Below are 20,945 nucleotides of genomic sequence, written 5' to 3'. Positions count from 1 at the left end.
ACTTTTAATCAATCATATGAATACTCAATCAGAAAGATCAATTTTCTACAAAAAAGGTGGATTTTCGAAAGTAATACTTGATTTTTCAACCAGAAAAGACGTCAAATGACAAATATTTAACAAAATTAGTTTATTTTTAGCTAAATTATCGAATTTTTCAAAAAAATGGTCGAATTTTGAGCAAAATAGTTCAATTTTTAACCAAAAAAGATATATTTTTTAAATTAAGAAAACTAATTTTCATCAAAAAAACAGACAAGAATTTTCAACTAAAAAGATTCATTAAAAAAAGAATTTTATTTTCAACGAAAAATTAATTTTCAACCAAAAAATATTTTCATTTTAAGTAAAAAATAGTTTAATTCAACCGAAAATGACGAATTTTCAACCAAAGAAATAATTTTTTAACCAAATAGTTGAATTGTCAACCAGAATTGTTGAATATTCAACAAAAAGTTTGAATACCTATACAAAACAAATTAATTTTTAACCGAAAAATTATAATTTCATAAAAAAATACAATTTCAACCCAATTGTTGATTTTAGAAGCCTAAAATACGAATTTTCTAAAAAAACGTTTAAATTCTCGATCCATTTGAGACCCCCTGAATCAGAAAAAAAATGTTTTTACGAATGTGTCTGTCAGTCTGTCTTTCCGTGGATGGTTTTTTTGTAAGCACGATAACATTCAAAAGAACTGACTGATTGGATTTTCCTTTGGCAAATTCTTTTAGTATCTTAAAATGAAGGTCAAGTTCGTTAGACAGCCATTCTGGATAAAAGTTTAAAAAGTGAGCACATTTTAAATATTTTTGAGACCACTTTTTTTCCAAATTCAAAAGTTGTCTGTACGGTTATTCATATTATTCGAAAGGACAAACAATTTATCCTGATGACTTTTTTTGATAAAAGAAAAATTTACTAGAGTTATAGCATTTAAAAAATTCCAAAAAACACAGTAAAATAAACATTTTAAGCCAAATAACGTACGATGTGAAAAAGAATCAAGAAAGGAAAAATGTTTCTTTTTTAATGCCCAACAAGATTATTCTAGCAACTGTTTGAATTTTCTTGAAAAATGAAAAATTCCAATTTTGGCAGCATACAAAAATTATGGAAAATCAAAAATTACATTTTTTAATAATAATGATAATAATAATAATGCAGTTAATTAACATATGCATTATTCGGGCATTTGTCGTCAAAAAAATTCGGTTTTTCCAATGCCAGTCTTTTCAGTTGGGAACTTTATGACGATTTCAGCAACATTAATAATAAATTGAGAAATTTTATGATTTCTTTACAAAAATTTAATCAACAAATGCATTAATCAGGTATTTAAAATTTCTTTTCTTTCTATGTAAACTTTTTAATTAGGAACTTCATGAAAACTTCAGCAGAATTGATAATTTGTTGATTAATTTTGTAATTTTTCTGAACAAATTTTATAAACAAATGCATTATTGGGGCATCTGTCGACAGAAAAATTCTGTTTTGTTTCGATGTCAGACTTTTAATTTAGGTCTTTATAATAAATTCGGCAACATTCATGATGAGTTGATAAATTTTATGATTTTTACAAACAAATTTAAGAAACAAATGCATTTTTCGGGCATCTGTTCACGGAACAATTCGATTTTTCCTATGTCAGTCTTTTTAATGGGGAACTTCATAATAATTTCAAAAAATTTATAATTGTTTCATAAATTTTATATTTTTTAAAAACAAATTCAATAAACAGATGCATTATTCGGGCATCTGTCAAATAAAAAAAAAATTTTTTATATCCTACTTAAGAAAGTTGATATGGAAAAAAAAACAACAAATTTTGCTGTAGAAAAATACCTAATTAATGCATTTGTTGATTAAATTTGTTTAAAAAAATTATAAAATTTATCAACTTATTATGAATGTTGCTGAAATTCTAATAAAGTTCCCAACTGGAAAGACTGGCATTGAAACCCCCGAATTTATCTGCCGAAAAATGCCCGAATAATGTATTTGTTTATTAAATTTGTTTTTGAAAAATCATATATTTATCAACAAATTACGAATTTTGCTGGAGTTATAATAAAGTTCCTAATTTATAAAAATTTAGATTGAAAAAAAACGATTTTTATGTCGAAAAATGCCTGATTACTGCATTTGTTAATTAAATTTGTTTATAATATAAAGAATTATAATCTTACGAAAAAAAATTTTTTAAATAATATTGTCCCCATTCAAATTTCTTGCAATATAATTTGAAAAAACGTATAATTATGGAAAATCGTACAAAACATTTTTTCAACAAATAATTTGTTTATCAAATATTTGGTTGTTTAATGTATAATATTGGAACACCTTTAGCTAATATTAGTTTTAAAAATATAACTTTTCAACAAAAAATTGAATAGTTAAATTTTAAGTTCAAAAACTTCATTTTCAACCAAAGAAAACAAATTTTTAACAAAATTGTTAAATTTAATCTAAAGAGATGAATTTTCTATTAAAATTATGAATCTTGGCTAGATAAAACCAATTATTATCGAAATAATTGAACGTCGTAATTTATTTTTTTTTTTTTTAAATGTAATGCTAAAAAAGTTAACGAATGGGCAAGAATTAGAAATTAGTGATAATTAAAAACATAAATAATTTCAAATTCAATAATAACAAATCTTCAAATATTAAGTGTTTCAGAAAATTTTCCCACGATTTTCCACAAAAGGCATAAATTTTCAGCCAAGTCATAAAATTTTTAAATAAAAAAGATAAATTAACAACTGAAAATGGAATACTTAAATTTTCATTTAACAACAAATTAGTTGCCGTCCAAAAAGACAAATATTCAGAAAAAAGTTGAATTTTAAACAAAAAAGTACAACTTTTTAACGTAATTGTTGATTTTTTAACATAATAAAATTAAATTTTTAACCACAAAAGATAAATTCTTAAATTAAAATATAATGGTACTTTTCAACCAAAAAAATGAAAGTAATATAGGAAGAAAATTCTTGTCTTTCTTTTCTTTTTAAAAACTATTTTTTTTCAAACTAAAAATGTAACTATTTCATTTTTAGTTGGAAATTTATCTTTTTATTTTCCAAATTCTATTTTTTTGGTTGAAAATTAAAAACTTTGGTCGGAAACTCAAGTTTTTTATTAAAAATTCAAATTTTTTGTTTAAAAAATGCATCTTTCATTCAAAAATAATTTCTTCGGTAGAAAATTCATTTTTTGAATGAAAATTAATTTTGTAAGAAAATGGAACTATTTCATTAAAAATTGCATTATTTTGTTAAAAACAATTTTTTTGGTTGGAAGTTGCTCGTTTTATTCAAGAAATTACTTCTTTGGTTAAAAGTTCGAGTATTTATTTGGAAATTCGACTTTTGGTTTCGAAAATTAATCTTCTTATTTAAAACTTAATCTTTTTGGTTGAAAAATCAACTATTATTTTTAAAAATTTATTTTTTGGGTTGAAAATTCACTTATTTTGGTCAAACTTTTAATTTTTTGCGGAAAATTAATCTATTGGAATTCAGGTTTCAACTAATTCATTAAAAATTCCTTTTTAAAAAATTTTTTTTTACTTAAAAATCTGTCTTTTCCCTTTTCTATTGAATATTCAACAATTTGGTCGAAAAAATAAGTTTTTTATGAAAATTAAGCTTTCTGTTAGAAAATTCATCATCTTTGTTAAAAAATTTATTTATTTCGTGGAAAATTTAATTGTTTAGTTGAAGATGTATTTTTTTAATTAACGTACTTATAGAAATTACAAGTATTTAATGAAAACTTTCATTTTTTGAGGGGTTAAAGGTTGTAGAAAATTAATCTTCGTGGTTAAAAATTCATTTCTTAGATTTTTTCACTTAATTACAAATTTTTTACTTAAAAAAGTATCTATTCCATTTTTGATGAAAATTAAACCTTTTTATTTACCATTCATATTTTTGGAAGAAAATTTATTTATTTCGTGGAAAACTCAACTGTTTTGTTGAAAATTCTTTTTTTAATTTAATGTCTTTATGAAAAGTATAACTATTTGAAAAACAATGGCTTCCTTTTTTTGGTTAAAGGTTGTGGAAAATTTATTTTCTTTGTTGAAAATTTTACCTTTTTGTTTAAGAATCGAACTATTCCAGTGAAAGATTCATTTTTTAAAGTTAAAAGTTGCTTATTTTAGTTAAAAATTTCAGTTATTTTTTTTAAATTCAACTTTTTAGCAGAAAATGAATCTTCTGGATTAAAAATTCATCTGTTTGAATAAAAGTTTTTTTATATAATTAAAAATGCAGTTTTTTGTTTGAAAGTTTAGCATTTTGTTACAAAAAAAGTTAAGTCTTTTTTACCTAAGAATGTATCTATTCCGTTTTTGGTTAAAAATTCAACTATTTGGATAAAAATTAATTTTTTCGCTTAAGGGTTGCTCATCTTAATTGAAAATTTGATTTTTTGTAGAAAATTTATCTTCATGTTTGAATTAAAATTCATCTTTTCGTTTATTAACTCCACTATTTGGCTAAAAATGCATTTTTTCGATTAAGGGTTACTCGTTTTATTTAAAAAATTATTTCGTTCATAGAAAAATCAAGTATTTACTTAAAAATTCTAATTTTTCTTGAAAGTTAATCTTCTTGGTTAAAAATTAATCTTTTCTCTAAACATTCGGCTTTTCCAGTTAAAAATTTATTTTTGCATTTAAAGGTTGCTCTTTTAGTTGGAAATTTATCTTTTTTGTTTACAAATTCAAGTATTATGTTGAAAATTCGTTTGTTTTTTTTATAGAAAATTAATCTTCATCATGGAAATAACATCATTTTGGTTCAAAATTTAACGATTTGTTGGAAATTTCATTTTACGCTCAAAAGTTGCTCTTTCAGTTGAAACTCTATTTCTTTGGTTGAATATTCATGTAATTTTGTAGAAATTTAAAAAGTGTCAAGAAAAGTGAAAATTAATTAATTCTGGCTTGCATTAAAGGGATAATCTTTCTTTCCCATTTTTCTCGGGAATCGGGACGAGGCAGGAATTGCGTCACAGTTTAAATGGCCATCTCGCGAATGGTACGGACAGACACCCGCCGCCGCGGATACGTTCCATCCGCTACTTTCCTACGTTTACGTACAGGTTGAATCCGCTCTCTCATTCAGGAGCGTGAATACAAACAATTTTTATTTCAGATTCCGAATTTCATTTTTTTATTTATTTTTTTCCATTTTTAAATTTAGGAGCCGATATTTTTTATACCAGGAAATACAAATTTTGGATAATAATTTAAAATTGGTATACATTTACAAATAATCTAGAAAATTATTTAAAGTATTGATATATCTTAAATTAATCCCGAGAAGTGGTATTTATTGTCAAAAATATGGTCTTCTATCATACATTAAACATTTTAAATTAAAACTAATTATTTTAGACAGACGAATTTTCAGCAAAACAGTTTTGTTTTTTCAGCTTAAAGATGAATTTTCAACCATAAGACGAATTTTTTACAAAACAGTTCAATCGACAACATAAATAGACAATTTTCAACTAAAAAGAAAAGAATTTTAAAAACGAAAAAAAAATAAAATTTTGAACACGAAGTTCATTTTCAATCAAATAGTTGAATTTTCTACCAAAATTTCTACAAAACCGTTAAATTTACAAAAAAAGTTAATTTTCAATCAAAATATGACTGTTTAACAAAAAAGTTCATTTTAAACTAAAGAGTTCAAGTTTCTACTAAGCCAAAAATACGAATTTTCTAAAAGAAAATTGAATTTTTTATTCAAAAATATAAATTTCAATTTTTTTAATTTCCGAAAAATAGTTAAATTTTCTACCAATTTTAAATTTTTAAACCAAAAAGACGAAATTCCTACGAAGCAGTTAAATCTAAAAAAAAAGTTAATTTTCAACCAAAATAGTTGAATTTTCAACCCAAAATATGACTTTAAAAAAAGTTCATTTTTAACCAAAGAACTGAACTTTCTACCAAGCCAATAATACGAATTTTCTAAAAGAAAGTTGAATTTTTAATTCAAAAATATGAATCTATAAAAAATATTTATTTTTAATCAAATTCTAGTTGAATTTTCTACCAAATTTGAATTTTTAAACCGGAAAGACGACATTTCGATGGAACAGTTAAAATTTCATTAAAAAGTCAACTTTCGACCTAAAATATGACTCTCTAACAAAAAAAGTTAATTTTAAACCAAACAGTTGAACTTTCTACCCAGCCAAACATACGAATGGTCTAAAAGAAAGTTAAATTTTTAATTCAAAAATAGTAATTTATAAAAAATATTAATTTTTAATCAAATAGTCGAATTTTTTTCGAAATTTGAATTTTTAAGCCGGAAAGACGAAATTTCTATGAGACAATTAAAATTTCATACAAAAAGTTAATTTTCAGCGAAAGAATTGATCTTTCTACTAACATAAGCCAAAAATACGAATTTTCTAAAATAAAGTTGAATTTTAATTCGAACACGAAAATACATATTTTCAACAAAAAAGTTGATTTTCAAACAAACACTCAAATTTTTCACCAAAAAATATACATTTTTAACAAAAAAGTACATTTTTAACCAAACAATAGAAATTATTAATCAAGAAAGATGAATTTTGTATGAAAAAGACTAAATTGTTAAATTTTAACAGAATAATAAAATTATGAACAAAATAAATGAATTATCAAAAAATCAAAGTTTTAACAAAATAGTTAAATTGCTAACTAAATAGTTGAACTTTCAAGCAAAATTATCAACAAGAAAGGAAAACTTTGTAACATCATTTTGTTTACTTTTCAATCGAAAAGAATTAATTTTTGACTAAAAATAGTTGGATTTTTTATTTGGTTTTATGAATTTATTCAGTTAATAATCTATAGATTAAGGAATAATAATTTAAATAACAATTAAATTTGCTTACGGATTTTTAATGTAGCAGTATACTTTATACCAAAAAATATGAATGTTGTCTAAAAAAGATTACATTTTCACCATCAAGAAATAATTTTTAATTAAAAAGGGCGAATTTTGTATCGAAAAAGAAGGATCTCCAACAAAATTGTTAGGAGTTTAATCAAAATAATTGAATTTAAATAAAAACTAAGTCTCAACTCAACAATTTTAAACAAAACAAAAATTTTATAAAATGTAATTTAATTATAAATCCCAAAATATAAATTTTCTACAAAAAATATGAATTTGAAACAAAACGTTCATTTTTAACAAACATAGTTGAATGCTCATCAAAAGAGTTGAATCTTCAACCAAAATGTAGTTGATTTTTTAAGAACAAAAAATTTTTCTACAAAATAATTTAATTTTCAACCAGAAAATTTGAATTTTGTATAAAAAAATTAGTTTTTAGCCAAAAAGTTAATTTCAAACCAAAATAGTTGAATTTTCAAACCCAAAAGGCGAATTTTCAAACACAAAAGTTGAAACTTCAACCATAATAGTTGAATTTTTAACAACAAATAAAATTTTTTCAGAAAATAATTTGAGTTTCAACCTCAAATGTGGATTTTCTGGAAAAAATTAGATTTTTTAACAAAAAATTGCATACCCAACAAACATTTTCTACCCGAAAATGTGAATTTTATGCAAAAAAAATTTTAATTTCGAACAAAAATTTCACTTTCCAACAAAATAGTGAAAATTTCAAACAAAAAAGACGAATTTTCAGAAAAATAGTCGAATCTTTAAAATAGTTATTTTTCAACAACAACAAAAGTTATAGATTTTAACAAAATAGAAGATTTTTCAACGAAATAATGAAATGTTTAACCAAATATTATTCGCATTTCCGAAAAAATTGAAAGAAAACGGGGAAAAAAGACTTTTTCAAAGTAGGGGAAAGATTTTGAAGTCCGTTTCTTAAAAAATTAAATCAATTTAGTTTTAAACCAAAAAAATATGTGAAAAAAAATTGGCACGAACCTGATCACGTGTACGAGATGCAGATCAACACACGCGAGTTCAAAAAGCGCTCTACGATAGGAAATAAGCGAATGTATTTTTCAATGTGTGAGTACGAAACTCAACGTCACGAACGTTCCAACCGACTGCATTCAATGCCCTATCCTATACAATTTTCCTTGCAATACCAGCTATTTCGAATTTTGATCCGCCAACCAGAAAGAAATTTAAACAAAAAATCGGAAAAATTTCATTATCAATCACACAAAGAAAATTCTAATGTGTTACTGTAGTTTCACGAATTTCACATTTATTTAATTAATGTTGAATAGAAATATCGAATTTTTGACAAAACAATTTATTTTTTAACCACAAAAGCTGAATTCCCAACCAAAAATATAATAGTAGATTTTGAAAAAAACTTTTAAACAAAGAATGTTGGATTTATTATTGAGTCCTATTAATTTAAATCGAATTCAAGTGGCAAAATAAGGAAAAGGGGAAAGGAGGAGAATAGAGGATAGACTGTTAAAATTGTTGAAAATACAACTATTTTTGATTAAGATTGAACTATTTTATTAAAACTTCTGCTATTTTTCTGGGTTGAAATTGCAAATATTTTGTTGAAAATTATTCTTTTTTTAAATTAAAAATCCAACTGGTCTGTTAAAAAATCAACTATTTTGTTAAAAATTCGTCTTTCTAGGTTAAAATTTTAACTGTTCTCCATAAAATTCGCTTTTTGGCTTGCAAATTAAACTTTTTTATAGAAGATTAAAAAAATTGGTGAAAAATTCATTTTTCTTTGAAAATTAAATGATTTGGGAAAAAATTGAACTATTTTGTTTAAAATACGTTTTTTGTTGTCATAGAAAATTAATGTTTTGAACTAAAAATTTAAAGATTCCATTTTTAATTGACAACTTACCTTTTTTTAATTAAAAATCTACTGTTTAGTTGAAAATTCAACTTTTTTTATAAATTCATATTTCGTGGTAGAAAATTTAAATTTTCGAGTTAAAAATGCTATTATTTCCTCCAATTTTTTGTTCGTTAAAAATCCAACTGCATAGTTAAAAATTAAAGTATTTTGTTGAAAATTCAACAAGTTCAATAAAAATTCATTGTTTTGTTCACAGGTTGATCATTTTATGATTCAAAGTTTAATTATTTTAGTAAAAAAATCAGTCTTTTTGTTGACAATTTAATTTATTTTAACTCTTTTTTACTTTCTGTTTTGTATACCTAAAATTGTAAAGATTTAATTTTTGGTATAAAAGTCAACAATTTGGATGAAACTAAAAAATCCAACTGTTTAGTTAAAAATTAATTTCTTTTGGTTGAAAATTATTTGGTATGGTAGAAAATTGAACTATTTTGTTTACATTTCTTTTAATAGTTTTAATTACTGTTTTCTCCTGAAAATTTAACTATACCATTTTTTGATGAAAATGTATGTTTTCAATTAAAAATCCAACTGTTTGGTTGAAAAATCATCTATGTGGTTTAAATACAACTTTTTTGTCGAAAGTTCATTTATTTGCTAAAAAAAACTCATTTTTAAAGTTAAAAATGAATTGGATTGGTGGAGAATTAATCTATTTTGTTAAAAATTCTTTTTTTTTTTAATTAATGTTTGTAACTGATAATTCGTCTTTTGGTTTGAAAATTCGTGTACTGTTTTGTTGAAAAATCAAGTACTTTGATTTATTTATAGAAAATTAAAATACTCGATTAAAAATTGATTTTTTTATTACAGGTTGCTCATTTTATGATTAACAGTGCAAATATTTCATCAAAAAGCATTCTTTTTGTTGACAATTAAGTTTTTTTTTACCTAAAAATATAAATATTGTATTTTTGATTAAAAATTCAACTTTTTGGTTGAAAACTAACTTGTTTGATGGAAAACTGAATTATTTTCTTTTAAATTCGTTTCTGTTTTTGGCGACAATCATTATTTATAATTGAAAATTTAACAATTCCATTTTTAGTTGAAAATTTATCTTGTTTAGTTAAAATCCAAACGTTTGGTTAAAAATAAAAGTATTTTGTAGAAAATTTATCTTTATGGTTTGAAAATTCAACTTTTAATTATTGAAAATTCATATTGTTTGCAGAAAAATTACATTTTCGGGTTGAAAATTCCATCATTTTGTAGAAAATTTATCTTCTCGGTTTAATATTCCTCTTTTTCTTTAAAATGTAAACTATTAGTTTAAAAATCCATTTTCTCGCTCAAAATAAAATATTTGTAAAATTTTATTTTAAACGTTTAAAAAAAATTTAACTACTAGATAAAGAAAAATATGTAAAATACTTTTGAAAACTGACTCAACTCTGCTATCAACAAAAGTACAGTCTTACCTATTACGACCCGTTACTACTTCCACTCCTCACGACGGAATTCAAGGTATAAAATTCCAGTTATTTTTTGAGCGATAAAAAATTATACGCAATTTCTCTCATTGAAACCCTGGGAATTTACAATAATATTTAAAAACTGCTTGAATAAAAAGATCTGTTTTAAGCAGATACCAAAAATTTCCAAAACTAAAATAATTTTATTTATTTAGTAAAAACAAATTAATTCAAACATGATAGAACATTTAGCAATCTTTCCAAATTGATAAGCCACCATTTTTAATTCTTATTTAAAAATATGAATTCTTGAAATATAAAATGAAATGTGTATAACAATGTTTTATTATTGTACTTCAAGTTTGAATCGAAAGTTTTGTTTTTTAATTAAACTTTTTAAATTTCAAATTCTGAAATTTGGGTTCTGTATTTTTATATTACAAATCTAAAATCCGTGAAAAAATAAATAACAAATTATTCGCCAATGCACAAATATTCAACTTTGTTTATCCTCTGAAATAATTGAATTTTGCAATATAGTAATACAAATTCTGAATTCATTCAAAAAAGGAAATTAATTTTTTTTTCATTAAAAATATATCATCAATTTTTTACGAAGAATTCCATAGCATTTTGTTGAATTTGATGAGCTCATCGCTCTCAGAGGTTCTGAAACTGGTCAAACAATGCAAAAAAAAATCCTACCTCTGAATTTGAATAATCCAAACACTAAAATCACATTTGAACATCAATCACGACATTGTGAATTCTTGCCATCTCCTTAATTTAGTCAATACACGTTCGCTACGCGTTTTTAGAATTTGGCAATTTAAAAATACGAGATATTGAGAGTAGCACTACCTCCGTTGAAGGCTAGGCGCGCACTGAGCGCTGAGCCTGACCGATTTGGATCCAAGGCAGCTGATCTATGCCTGATCTCTCTTTCAGTCACGTGGCTCTCTCTAAAAGAACCTCCCATCGATAAAAAAAATGTAGTAACAAAACTATGAAAAATAATTAACAAGGTGAAAAAAAATGTTTAGGAGACAAATAATTTCCATTTGTATGGTAGAATCTATTATTTTTTAATTTGACTAGCATTTTCATTTTAAATTTCGCGCCAAAATATCATTGCGCCATCTGTCGGATTTCAATATTTCGCGCGATTTTTCAAATATCTCATCCTTCTTTATGCTTTTATTATTAACTTGGAAAAGTGAAAACGACTTTCATATATTGGAATCGTAAAAAAAGGTTCAAATTTATTTAACATTCTTAAAGCGCAGCATTTTTAACTTCAAAATAAGCAAACCTGCAAAGGTAAGCCTAGGTATTCTAAAACTCGTTTTAGGGCTCCAAAATTTTGTTCTTATTAGCTCCGGAAAGTAGAAAAGACTTTTATAGCTTGGAACCGTTTTATAAGGTTAAAATTTATTTAAATTTTGTAATGGAACTCATTTTCAACTTCAACATCGGCAGTTTTACAAAATTAAGTGCAGTTATTCTAAAAGTCATTTTGGAAATAAAAAACTGGGGCGACTTTAAATGAGAGGTTTTCAAAGTACAGAAATGTCAGTTTTCTGAATTTCAATTTAGCTGACAAGAAAAATATAGCAAACAAAAAGTTTAGAAAATTACGAATCGGGTGAAAAAAATGTTTTTTTATAAATAATAAATATTTGTATAGCAGAAACTATTACTTTGGAATTTAACTGATATTTAAACTTTCGAATAATCTAATTCTTCTCTGTTTCCTTATTAGCTTGGAAAATTTAAAAAGACTTTCATTGCTTAGAATCGTCTTTAAAAATCAAAATACAAATTTTAAAAATGTATTTAATTTTCGTAACTGAATAGAATTTTTAACCTTAAAACCAGCAGTACTACAGAATTTTGAATGAGCTGTTTTGTAATTTTAGAACCTTATGTTTTTCCTGAATTTGTGTTTAGTAGTTAAAAAGAAAAAAAACACACCAGAAAAAGTATGAAAAATCATGAATAAGAGCTAGAAACCGATTATGTTACAATTTTTCCATATTTTTATAGCTGAAAGTATAGTTTTTTAATTTGACTGAAGTTGTAATTTCAAAATTCGCGCGCAGACCATCGGTGTGCCATCTGCCGGATTTCAATATTGCGCTCGAATTTTCAAACCTCTAATTCTTCTCTCTGCTTTCCTTATTAGTTTCAAAAAGTGAAAAAGATTTTCATAGCTTGAAATCGCCTTAAAAGATTAAAAGTAAAAAGTTAAAATGCATTCAATTTTGGTTAATGAACATAATTTTTAACCTCAACATCAGCAGTGCCACAAATTTAAGTCTAGTGATTCTAAGAATTGTTTTTGATCTTAAAAATTCAGGCAATTTTAAACCAAAAGTTTTCTAAGCTCAGATATTTTTGTTTTCTGAATTTGGATTAAAAAATGAGAATAAAGTTTTAAAAAAATGTATAAATGAGTTAATGACTTTTTTTCAATTTGTGCATTCCTGGTATACGTCGATATCCTCTTTAATCTTTTTTATCTGAAGGTACATAGTACTACTTTATTTTCAAACTAGTTCTATTGGACAATTCGTGAGCCTCTTCTCCAATAATTGGCACTCGACGAGTGTTACACGAATTCGTACACTTCCATGTGCACTTGAAACACAATAGAGATTCACTACCTCTCCAAACTGCACGAAAAGCTTCAACAGGAACGCAGGAAAATAAAACTTTTTAATATTTAGAATTTCTAATTTAAAAAAATGTGTAATCTATATAAAACATAATTAACAACTATTAAAAATGTAAAAATATCGAATTGGCCTGAAAATACAAAATAATTAAAATTTGCGCCAAAACTGGAGCGCCACTCCCAAATTTTAAAATTGAGCGCGAAAATACGAAGCATAAAATTCCTTGCTCATTTTTTTTCGAATTCAACCAAGTAAAAAATACTTTTACAATACGTCAGATTTCTTAAGCTCGAAATCAAATACCCAAATGTATAATGCTTTAAATTTTTTAATTTCCTAATAGTAGCTTAAGAGAAAAGCGCCCGACCGGTCAATCAGAAGCTCTGGGGTTTGGTTCCCAGCGAAGCGAAAAAGACCTTTTTTCAGAAAAAATTTTTATTAAAAATCTAGTCTGAAAAGACGCTAAAAATTTATTTTATTTTCTGATGATAGTATAAGATCCTTGAAAAAGTTAGGAATAATGATTATTTTTTGTATATTTGTTTTGCTGGAACTTTCTAATGCCGACCCTGAAATTTTTTTAAACGTGCAGGAATAAAAGATCTCGGGTAAGACTAAGCATTCCGTTCCGCCCAATCAAACAAAAGCCCCGGTTTTAATCTACTTTATGCCCTTTACTGCAGCGAAATGAAGTTTTACGACATTTCAGAACCAGAACGAGCGGAACATTCTTGTAACTCCTGCCAAGCTACCACACTTACAAAAGCACTTAGCAATCTTGTAATTGACGCCAGAAACAGTTATTGTGATACGAACTCAATTGATTTTCTAAATGTATACTCCTCTTTTTTTTTAACTTTACTCTTTAAACTTTTATTCAAGCTAGTAACAAGTAGGGTTCCAAATCAAAATTTCAAATTTTGCGCGCGAAATATAGCAGCGCCACCACCAAGATTTCAGAATTAGGCGCGAACTTTAAATATATAAATTCGTTCTTTTGCCGTTTGTTATTAATTTGAAGCAATGGAGACACACTTTATGTATTAGCCTGGATCAAAAAATGTGTAGTGCGAAATGAAATAATGTGCAAAGGAAAATTAAATTTATTTTCTACCCAAAATGTCCAGTTTAAGTTAAAATTTTAAAGTATTAAAAATGAGCTTCGAAGTTTATTTTAACTAATATTCTTTTTAGTCTACAAATGATCAAAATTTCTAATTAATTATCGCAGACTTCAAAGTCTTTCCCCTATTCCACTCTTCATCCATTTTCTTCATTTTTTTATCTAAATGCGAAATAAGTTAAGGAACCCATTTTGGCTTGACAATTCAACGTTTTGGATACAATTTTTATTATTTCTTGACTGAAAAATAATTTTTAATTTAAAATGTATCATTTTGGCGGAAAGAACATATATTTGGTTAAAAATTTATATATATTTTTTAAGATTCATCAAATTTATTAAACATTAATTTGATTGTTTCAGACTTGAGGATTGATTTTTTAAATTGATGATATGAATATTCTATTTTTTGTGAAAATCTGTCTTTTTTATGGACAAATTCAACTATTTGATAGAAAATTCATGTATTTTGCTAAAAATTCGTCTTTCCTGGTAGAAAATAGATTTTCTTGGTTGAAAATTTAACCATTTGGTTGAAAAGTTATCTTTTTTGTAGAAAATAGTTTAGCTTGGCAAATAATTAATTCTGAAAATGTAACTACTAGGTTGAAAACTCATTCTTCTTGTTAAAGAATAATCATTTTAGTTAAAAATAATTCGCTTGGTTTGAAATATAGCTTTTTACTTTTAAATTAAATTGGTCTTTCATTCAACATTTTTAATAAAAAAATGTATTCTTTCTTGACTAAAAATCGTTTTTTGTTGAAAATTCATGATTTTGATGCAAAAATGATCTTTTAAGTTAAAAAGTAATTTTCTGATTGAAGATTCTTCATTTTCGTCAAAAATTAATTTCTTTGATTCAAATTCGAAAATTAATTTTTCAAATTGATAATTTAAAATTTAAATATTCTTGGTAACAAATTCGTCATTTTGATCGAAAATTTAATTACTTGGTTAGAAACTCATTCTTTTGGTTAAAGATTCATAATTTTAGTTTAAAATTAATTCCTTTGATTAAAGATTTAGATATTTACTTGAAAATTAAATTTGTTAAAAATTAAACTATTGAATTTTTATCCTTTTTGCTGAAAAATTCAACTATTCGGTTGAAAATTATTTTTTTTTTATAGAAAATGAATGTTCTTTGTTGATAATTCATTTTTTTTAAACTAATAATGTTAATAATACATTTCTTTGGTTGAGATTATTTGTTTACTATTTTTGTACATAAAATTAATTTTTTTTAACTAAAAATAGAACTATTTTAGTTTTGTTGGAAAAAGTTTTTTTTTAGTTAAAATTCGACTATTAGGTGAGAAATTCGTATATTTAGTTAAAAATGCGTCTTTTTTGTTAGAAAATCAATCTTCTTAGTGGAAAATATATTTTTTTGGTAGAAAGTTAAATGATTTTATTGATTTCATTTAATTTTTGTTATAAATTGATGTTTTCTAGTTAAAAAGTGATTTGTTTTACTGGGACATTCATCTCTTTTTTATAGAGTAAACCTTATTGGTTGAGTTTTCAAACCAAAAAGACGAGAATGCTCAAACAATTTAAATTTTTAACCAAAGAAAAAAAACGTATTTTCTACTAATGAATAAAATTTTTAAGCAGAAAATGTAAATTTTCTACAAAAAAAAAGAAGAAAAATGAATTTCCAACAAAAATTTTAATTTTCAATAAAAATAATAAAATTTTCAGTAAAATAGTTTAATCTTGAAAAAAAATAGTTGAACGTTCAACTGAAAAACAAAATTAATTTTTCACAAAAGACCTGAATTTTCAACCAGAAAATGTGAATTCTCGATCAAAAAGTATGAAATTAAAAAAAAAGTTAATTTTGAACCAAATTGTTGGATTTTAAGCAAAATAGTTGAATTTTAAATAAACAAAAAAAGAAAGTTGAACTATTTTGTTGCTTTTGTGTAATTGTTGGCATAAATTGATCTTTTTTAGTTAAAAATTTATTTGATTAACTGTAAAATTCGTCTCTTTTTCTGTAGACCTTCTTGCTTGAAAAATCATCTTTTTGTTTGAAAATTTAATTATTTCATTTCAAATTCGTTTTTTTTTTTTGTAGAAAATGAATCTTTTTAGTGGAAAAATCAAATATTTTGTTGAAAATCTAATACTTTTACTTCAACAGATCGAATTTCTGCTGGACTTTTCTCTAAGTTATAATATCGTTGGATTTACTTTTTCTTAGCTTGAACTTTTCTTAACACGAATTTTTCTTGTCTAAGGTCATCTACCCCCCTCCCCCCTCCAAGGCATTTTATGAATAATTGAACATATTCTTTAGAGAAAAGAAAGATATTTTCAAAGAAATTTGAATTCAGAACGGATTTGTTAGAAAATTAAAATATTATATTAATGATGGAAGATACTTGACTCGATTATGACACCTTTCATGCTAGAGCATGTTACAAGATTACGTCTAGTAGAAAAACCAAAAGGGTTAAGAGATGGAATTTAGCGGCTCGTGCGTAGTCGGGTCACGGACCGTCTCGAGAGGAACGTGAAAGCATGCATGCTACATTCTAAATAACAACCACGTTTGATCATCCAGGCCTTTAGACACGTACACGTTCTATCATAATCACCCTTTCATGTTACTCTATTCATAATGCTTTAATGCTTGCTGCTCCTATTTTTATCACAATTCCCAACTCGCCTCATAATTTTGTGTTTCTCGAGTTAAACAAGAGAGAGTAAAAATTTATTAGATTATCAACAGTAAAAATGACAAGAGAAAGGTTTTGGAGCACTAAGAGATTTGGAAAACGAAAATTTGTTTTGAATTTCGCGCGCAATTAGGAAATTCGGGCTGTGGCGTACCAGTCGTTTACGCGCGGAATTCGAAAGCGGAATAGGGTGATTTTTGACGAAATCAGGGTTTTAAAGTAAAAAAATATCAAATTTTCAGAAAATAACTAAATTTTCAAGCTAAAAATTCGATTTTCATTGAAAAATATTTTACCTTGAACCCGAAAAGATTTATCTTCAACAACCAAGTTCTTTTTCAACCAAAAAGTTACATTTTCAACAACAAAATTCTTTTGAACCATACAGTTGCTAAAAAAGGAATTTAATACAAACAAATTAAATTTTTTATCTGAAAAGATCAATTTTCAATAAAAAAAGGTCATTTTCAACCAAAATAGTTAAATTTTTAAACCTGAAGATGAATTCCCAACGAAATACTCCAATTTTTAACTAAACTAGTTAAATTTTTAACCCCAAAATATGAAATTTTATTTATATTTATTTATATACTGAAATAAAAAAATATACTATTATACTATTTACATACTGAAAAAACAAAATAAATTTTCAACTAACTAATTGAATTTTTAATTTAAAAAATTAACTTCGAGCCTGAAAAAATGAATTCGTAACATCAAAATTAACTTTCTACCACCACAGCTGAATTTTGAAACCAAAAAGCCGAATCTTCAACCGAGATAGTTGAATTTTCAACTGAAAAAAACAACATGGATTTTCTACCAACCCATTGAATTTTCAATCTAAAAAAATAAATTTGAACCTTAAAAGATGAATTTTCAACAACACGATTAATTTTCTACCATCACAGTTAAATTTTTAAACCAAAAAGATGAATCTTCAACCAAGATAGTTGATCTTTGAAATAAAAAAAAAAAAATGAATTTTCTACAAATGAATTAAATTTTTAATAAGAAAATGTGAATTTTCTGTTAAACAAATATGAATTTTCAACCAAAATAGTATAATTTTGAACAAACTAGTTTAATCTTCACCAAAAAAGTTAAATGTTCAACTAAACTCGTTACATTTTTAAGAAAAAAAAGGAATTTTCTACAGAATAATTTACTTTTCTGCCAAAAATAGAAACTTTCAACCAAAAAAGTAAAATTTTAAACAGGAAAAACCAAATGGATTTTCTACCAAGCAACTGAATTTTTAATCTAAAAAAACAAATTTTGAACCTTGAAAGATTAATTTTCAACAAGAAAATTAATTTTCTACTACCACAGTTGAATTTTTAAACCAAAAAGACGAATTTTCAACCACGATAATTGAATTTTTTAATTTAAAAAAAATTAATTTTCTACAAATGAATTAAACCTTTGACCATAAAATGTGAATTTTCTATAAAAAATATGAATTTTTAAGCAAAATACTATCATTTTCAACAAAATAATTTAATCTTCAAAAAAAAAGTTAAATTTTAAAACAAAACAAAAATTTTTCTAAAGAATAATTGACTTTTCTACCAAAAATATGAATTTTTAACCCAAAAATGTTTATTTCCAACAAAAATGTTAATTTTCAAACAATATAGTAAAACTGTCAAGAAAATATTTGAATTCTCAAACAAGATAGTTAAATTTGTAATGCAACAAAACGAATTTTCAGCAAGAGAATGACATTTTCAACCCAAAAATATGAATTTTTATTTATATAGTTGAATTTTCAGCAAAATAATGAAATTTGTAAAAACAAAAAGACGTATTTTCTACAACAGAATAAATTTTTGTATTACAATTATTTTTGTATTATAATTATCAGATACCCTGTTTTTTTGTTCAAAGTCTCAATTATATCCAACGATAAAACTCAGTCCACATTACAAAAAAGTTGATTTCAAGATCTTGAAATTATATAATATTATCTTTTACATACCAAGACGATCACCAAATGCTATTTTGAAATATAAAATCATTCATTGTATAAGTCACACGTACCTGAAACACAGAATAAATATGAACCTTAGTATGTAGTACGATAATACTTTTTTTTAAATATTCAACTTAAAATTACTTCTTGAAAAAAAGATTCTACTCCATCTTCACTCCATTGGGAATCGAACCACAAAACTTCTGAATATTCAAGATAAAAATATACACTTACTTTGCTAAGATATTAGGTTTAAATTAAGTAAATCCTATTATCTCATTTATTAACTTTTTAGAGTATTTAATATTACTAAAAAAATGTTAAAAGAAAGGTTTTCTGGCATTAACAATTCTTATAAAAGGAAATTATTTTTCGAATTTCGCGCGCAATGTAGAAAGCTGGAAGATGGCGCTGCGGTCGATTACGCGCCATATTCAAAACCGAACTCTATTCAAATAGAGTTCCAATTGAATTTTGAAGCTTTCAATTTGAAAGTCAATTCTGCAAAGAAAATCTATTAAGCTTAGAATATTTGTAAAAGTCTTCAAGGAATTTGCTATTCACTAGAAGAAAAGAAACCCATTTTTAGCATGATGTGTGACGTGCAACGCTCTATAAACTTTCAAACTGACTTTTTAGAAAAAATGGGACGTGACCGACGTTTGTTCTCGTGTTGCGGAGTTCGAGGACTAATTAAATTGCAGCAATTAAGTCATCTGCGCGATTAATTAAGCGGGTCGTCTAGATCACTATGCGTATAATAACGGGGTCGAAATACGGAACGTGCTCCTTTCTCTGGAAATTGAAGAGAGCCTCTGCAACTACCAATTACGTAATTGCTAAATACGGGAAAGGAGAAAATGGAGAATGGTACTGTTTCCAAGCTTCTGAAATACTATAGAATACTCCAGTCACTTTTTAGGCTTAAAAAAATATATCGAATTTTGACATTCAAATTTCGCGCACGATTTCCAAAACCGCATTTAAGTACCGTATTTAAACCGTATTTAAGTTGCTAGAATATTCACATTGAAAAAGAAAGTAAGTTTTAAGGCTTAACAAAAAAAGTGAGCAAATTTCTATATTCAAATTTCGCGCACAATTTTCAAATCCAGATAGTGGCGCTGTTGTAGCTAGAGCGCGAAATTTGAAAATAAAAATATAAGTTTTAAGGCCTATTTATGGAATTTAAAAAATTTTCAAACTCTATTATAAAATTGAAAGAGGAAGGATATAAGAAGTTCTGGGACATTCGAAAATATTGAAAACAAAATATCCAAATTACTGGAATATTCAAATTTGCAAAGAACAAAGTCGAGATTGGTACAATTTTTGAAGCTTTTGAAAATCTTTCAAATAGTTTAGCAGCTTTGAAAACTTATAAAAAAAAGGGTGTCGAAGTTTGAAATTTGAATTTCACGCTCGATTTCCAAATCCGTGTAGTGGTGCTGCTGTCGCTAAAGCAAAATTTGAAAATGAAGATTGAAGTTTTACATTCTATTTATAGAATTAAAATGTTTTTAACTCTCCGTTATGAAATTGAAAGAGAAAGGCTTTGAAAGATTCTGGAACATTCGAGAATATTATGAACAAAATATACAATCTGTATTCAAGTTACTGCAATATTCACATTGGGAAAGGAAAAAATTGAGACTGGTAGATTTTGCGAAGCTTTTAAAGGCCTTTCGAATACTATAGTAACTTTTAAAGCTTAAGAAAAAAAAGGGTATCAAATTTTGACATTTGAATTTCGCGCACGATTTTCAAACCCGGATAGTGGCGCTGTTGTTGCTAGAGCGCTAAATTTGAAAATGAAAAATAAAGTTTGGAAGCCTTTTTATGAAATTTAATAGTTTTAAAGCGCTGTCTTATAAAATCAAAGGAAAAAAGCTTTCAGAAGATTTGGCACATTCAAAAATATAAAATTTCTTTAATATTTATTATTTATTCAAGATATAACATTGTACTAAGTCCCTGGGTAATTCGAAATGTTCCTAAGTGTTTTTTTTTAATATTTGTAATATTTTCTAATGCAAATGCGACGTACGTATAAAAATGACCGTTTCCTCTAAAGATATAAAATGGGAATCCATATATGTGTAAGAAGCACACAAATGCATAACATCACGTGTTGCTGGGAGTATCTGGTCTTGCGTGTCCCACGCACGGAATCCACGAATGATACTTATCTCCGAGTGCCATACTTTTTTT

At 25.4% G+C, this 20,945-nt stretch overlaps 1 protein-coding gene across 2 annotated transcripts in view; it reads right to left on the bottom strand.

Moving 5' to 3' along the window:
• LOC117172482 (general transcriptional corepressor trfA-like) overlaps positions 1 to 20,945 on the bottom strand; it is a 111,915-nt gene that overhangs the window by 47,003 nt on the left and 43,967 nt on the right. Inside the window, exon 1 of one of the 2 annotated variants that reach the window (XM_033360465.1) lies at positions 10,974 to 11,143. The exons of the other annotated variant lie outside the window; for it this stretch is intronic. The gene's annotated coding sequence lies outside the window, so the exon portion shown is untranslated. Of the gene's footprint in view, positions 1 to 10,973; positions 11,144 to 20,945 lie in introns of those variants that run through there. 2 annotated transcript variants of the gene reach the window in all.

Source organism: Belonocnema kinseyi, chromosome 5, assembly GCF_010883055.1.
Source record: "Belonocnema kinseyi isolate 2016_QV_RU_SX_M_011 chromosome 5, B_treatae_v1, whole genome shotgun sequence".
In the NCBI taxonomy this organism is placed as follows: domain Eukaryota; kingdom Metazoa; phylum Arthropoda; class Insecta; order Hymenoptera; family Cynipidae; genus Belonocnema; species Belonocnema kinseyi.
The sequence above is the reverse complement of the archived record's forward strand: the minus strand, read 5'-3'. Positions and strand labels throughout refer to the sequence as shown.